Here is a 5,000-nt window from a genome sequence, read left to right as displayed (position 1 = left end):
AGTAATCGCTGACAGCACGAAGGATGTCACGCGACTAGTTAGCAGGCTAGAGTCTCGTTCGTTATCGGAATTAACCAGACAAATCGCTCCACCAACTAAGAACGGCCATGCACCACCACCCACCGAATCAAGAAAGAGCTATCAATCTGTCAATCCTTCCGGTGTCCGGGCCTGGTGAGGTTTCCCGTGTTGAGTCAAATTAAGCCGCAGGCTCCACTCCTGGTGGTGCCCTTCCGTCAATTCCTTTAAGTTTCAGCTTTGCAACCATACTTCCCCCGGAACCCAAAAGCTTTGGTTTCCCGGAGGCTGCCCGCCGAGTCATCGGAGGAACTGCGGCGGATCGCTGGCTGGCATCGTTTATGGTTAGAACTAGGGCGGTATCTGATCGCCTTCGAACCTCTAACTTTCGTTCTTGATTAATGAAAACATACTTGGCAAATGCTTTCGCTTCTGTTCGTCTTGCGACGATCCAAGAATTTCACCTCTAACGTCGCAATACGAATGCCCCCGCCTGTCCCTATTAATCATTACCTCGGGTTCCGAAAACCAACAAAATAGAACCGAGGTCCTATTCCATTATTCCATGCACACAGTATTCAGGCGGGCTTGCCTGCTTTAAGCACTCTAATTTGTTCAAAGTAAACGTGCCGGCCCACCCAGACACTCAATAAAGAGCACCTTGGTAGGATTTCAACGGGGTCCGCCTCGGGACGCACGAACACGCACGAGGCGGTCGCACGCCTTCGGCTCGCCCCACCGGCAGGACGTCCCACGATACATGCCAGTTAAACACCGACGGGCGGTGAACCAACAGCGTGGGACACAAATCCAACTACGAGCTTTTTAACCGCAACAACTTTAATATACGCTATTGGAGCTGGAATTACCGCGGCTGCTGGCACCAGACTTGCCCTCCAATAGATACTCGTTAAAGGATTTAAAGTGTACTCATTCCGATTACGGGGCCTCGGATGAGTCCCGTATCGTTATTTTTCGTCACTACCTCCCCGTGCCGGGAGTGGGTAATTTGCGCGCCTGCTGCCTTCCTTGGATGTGGTAGCCGTTTCTCAGGCTCCCTCTCCGGAATCGAACCCTGATTCCCCGTTACCCGTTACAACCATGGTAGGCGCAGAACCTACCATCGACAGTTGATAAGGCAGACATTTGAAAGATGCGTCGCCGGTACGAGGACCGTGCGATCAGCCCAAAGTTATTCAGAGTCACCAAGGCAAACGGACCGGACGAGCCGACCGATTGGTTTTGATCTAATAAAAGCGTCCCTTCCATCTCTGGTCGGGACTCTGTTTGCATGTATTAGCTCTAGAATTACCACAGTTATCCAAGTAACGTGGGTACGATCTAAGGAACCATAACTGATTTAATGAGCCATTCGCGGTTTCACCTTAATGCGGCTTGTACTGAGACATGCATGGCTTAATCTTTGAGACAAGCATATGACTACTGGCAGGATCAACCAGGGAGCTGCGTCAACTAGAGCTGAGCAGCCGGCCGCCCGGGAGTGTGTCCCAGGGGCCCGCGCGAACACGCAAGCGTCCGCTCAATTATTCTGCAAACAGGAGGAGGCTGAGCTCCCCTGCACAATACACCTCGAAACCCTCTCAGGTCCCGGCGGCGCGCAGCGCCGTCCTAAGTACTTGGTCGGGTTCGAGAGAGGCGCAATCGCCCGGAGTTAGGCGAGTAGACGCTTTAGGTGCGACCACCCGTGCTCCCAACTGAGCTTGCCGCTGCCGACAGAGGCCCGGGAGCGTGCTGTCGTGGCATTGCCGGCGGGAGACAACACGCGCCACCTACGGTGACCGGCAGCTCCAACGCCAGCGCCACAGAAGGGCAAAGGCCCCACGTGGGTGCCGAAGCGAACTCTCCCAGCACAGCGCACGTGCCAACACGTCTGCACAACTGCGATACAAACCACCAGCGAGAACCGCTGGGGCGACCGAGCAGCAGACGGCGTCGCGGCGCCGAGTGCCGGGCGGCGGCGCATCCTCAACGCACACAGTCCTCAATCGGACCAGCACACTGCAGATGTCCACCGCGCTTCGCACCGGGCCGGCGAGGACCCACTTTGGCTGCACGGCGCCGCGCGCAGGGTGCCCCGGCGCGCAGCTGCGCCGCCTGCCGCGTCCGTCGGCCGGCGCGCCTGCCACTGGGCGCCCCCACCAGCCGGCTGTAGCGCGTGCGCCCACGCACCGCGCGGCCAGCACGCCGGGCGGCCCCCCCTCACCGGCCGGGGACAGTCCCACCCACCCACAGCCGCGTATCGCTTCACACCCAGATTCACATTCACGTTCGTTGGTATGGTGGGGACCGCTTCGTAGCTGTACCGATCGTTGCCCTCACAGATGTACCTCCAGCAAGGACAACCGCACCACAACGGGTTACCAGTTGTTCATTTGCGTAACGTCACCAGTAAACGTACACGTCCATCCCCGTTTGCAAAGTCAACTATTATTGCATGCCTGCCTGTCAGGTGTCAAGACACACTACATCCGCTCACATCCACGCAACAAAATGTGCCCGACTAGAGGGCACGTGGAAGGTGCCCCCGTACGTATGCGATGTCCATTGCGCGACCAACTGTCAACCGGCCTCTGTAGCATGTCGCAGATGTGGAACGCGGGGCACCGTGCTATCACATTGTGTGAGAAGAGACTACTACGTCTGCATACACGCGCCACTACATGAACAGACGGCTCATGCTGATCGCCATCCACTGCGTCCATTACTCCCACACGTCTCTATGGCGTACCACACTGCAATGCAGCTGTTATGGGGAGATGACACGTAGCTGTGTACACAACATTCTGAGCGGGTTGCGGTTGGACAATACATTAATGTAACGTGTCATATGCCAATTACAGAGCAGGGTAAGGCACAACTTGGGTTAGGTTAAGGCACAACTTGGGTTAGGTTAAGGCACAACTTGGGTTAGGTTAAGGCACAACTTGGGTTAGGTTAAGGCACAACTTGGGTTAGGTTAAGGCACAACTTGGGTTAGGTTAAGGCACAACTTGGGTTAGGTTAAGGCACAACTTGGGTTAGGTTAAGGCACAACTTGGGTTAGGTTAAGGCACAACTTGGGTTAGGTTAAGGCACAACTTGGGTTAGGTTAAGGCACAACTTGGGTTAGGTTAAGGCACAACGTGGGTTAGGTTAAGGCACAACGTGGGTTAGGTTAAGGCACAACGTGGGTTAGGTTAAGGCACAATGTGGGTTAGGTTAAGGCACAATGTGGGTTAGGTTAAGGCACAATGTGGGGGTAGATTGCGGTACAAATTGCATTACATTGCGGTGCAAATTGCATTACATTGCGGTGCAAATTGAGTTACATTGCGGTGCAAATTGAGTTACATTGCGGTGCAAATTGAGTTACATTGCGGTGCAAATTGAGTTACATTGCGGTGCAAATTGAGTTACATTGCGGTGCAAATTGAGTTACATTGCGGTGCAAATTGAGTTACATTGCGGTGCAAATTGAGTTACATTGCGGTGCAAATTGCGTTACATTGCGGTGCAAATTGCGTTACATTGCGGTGCAAATTGCGTTACATTGCGGTGCAAATTGCGTTACATTGCGGTGCAAATTGCGTTACATTGCGGTGCAAATTGCGTTACATTGCGGTGCAAATTGCGTTACATTGCGGTGCAAATTGCGTTACATTGCGGTGCAAATTGCGTTACATTGCGGTGCAAATTGCGTTACATTGCGGTGCAAATTGCGTTACATTGCGGTGCAAATTGCGTTACATTGCGGTGCAAATTGAGGTAGGTTAAGGTGCAACACAGGTTAGGTTAAGGTGCAACATAGGTTAGGTTAAGGTGCAAGATGGGTTAGGTTAAGGTGCAAGATGGGTTAGGTTAAGGTGCAAGATGGGTTAGGTTAAGGTGCAAGATGGGTTAGGTTAAGGTGCAAGATGGGTTAGGTTAAGGTGACATAGGTTAGGTTAAGGTGACATAGGTTAGGTTAAGGTGACATAGGTTAGGTTAAGGTGACATAGGTTAGGTTAAGGTGACATAGGTTAGGTTAAGGTGACATAGATTAGGTTAAGGTGACATAGGTTAGGTTAAGGTGACATAGGTTAGGTTAAGGTACAAACTGGGTTGTGTTATGGTACACATTGCGTTGTAGTACAGTACACGTTAGGTTTGGGTACGGTACACAATGTGGTATGGGATGGCGTGTTGTGGGGGGGAGGGGGGGGGGGGAGGTTCGTTGATATCGACCGTAGGACGTGGATGCCCGAGGCAGCGTCAGTGTGTCAAAGGAGTTATGTCACGTCGGGATGCGCTTTTCGCCAGTGAGAGGGGGCGAGCCGTGTCTGTGGTTGCGGCAGACCTGTGTGTTTCATTCCTGCCAGTGTGTTTGTGCTGTAAGACGAGGCAGTGTGGTGGTGATGGGTGCACCCCTGTGTAGGACATGTGTGGGTGTTGGTGGCTTCTCTGAGCAATTGTGGTTGTCGGACGAGTGGGGTATTCTGTTTTATGATTGGACCTCCCGGTCTGGTTATCATAGCGTAGTTGGTGTACTGTGGCGGATAGGATGCACCGGACGTTGGTCCATGCTGGTGCTTAGTAGTTGTATCTGTGTCTGTTACAGGCAGAGAGTAGTGTGTGATAGAGTGTGTGGCTGACGTGTGGTTCATTTTGTGTGTACGGACGTTCAGCATGTATAGGGGCATTTGCGTATATAATCTATCATAATCTATCTATGTGGGCCTGCATAGTTTACTGAGCAGTGCTGTGAGGTGACTGAACTACGAGTGACGTACTGATTTACAGCGGAATGATTGCCTTGTACCAAAGATGGAGTATCGGCTCTACGACAGCGTTGGCACCGCAGGAAATGGTCTCGTAAAACGGCCCTCCCACCGTCATCGTTGTGAGGGGTAGGGACCGCCTATATTCTGAGAGGAGCCCTGTTTGCCACTGGGCGTGGGGTCTCGCATCCTGCGGTTCAGTGCCCCCAGGGAAGCGCGCGGAGG

The 5,000-nt window shown here is 53.0% G+C and overlaps 1 non-coding gene across 1 annotated transcript in view; it reads right to left on the bottom strand.

Moving 5' to 3' along the window:
• Positions 1–1,481, bottom strand: part of LOC126150702 (small subunit ribosomal RNA) — a 1,909-nt gene extending 428 nt beyond the window's left edge. Inside the window, exon 1 of the ribosomal RNA XR_007531571.1 lies at positions 1–1,481. This exon is cut by the window's left edge and continues 428 nt beyond it. This is a non-coding gene — a ribosomal RNA (small subunit ribosomal RNA).
• Positions 1,482–5,000: the final 3,519 nt, after the last annotated feature.

This window comes from Schistocerca cancellata, unplaced genomic scaffold (genome assembly GCF_023864275.1).
Source record: "Schistocerca cancellata isolate TAMUIC-IGC-003103 unplaced genomic scaffold, iqSchCanc2.1 HiC_scaffold_995, whole genome shotgun sequence".
NCBI classification, from domain to species: Eukaryota; Metazoa; Arthropoda; class Insecta; order Orthoptera; family Acrididae; genus Schistocerca; species Schistocerca cancellata.
This window is presented reverse-complemented; position numbering and strand designations above follow the sequence as displayed.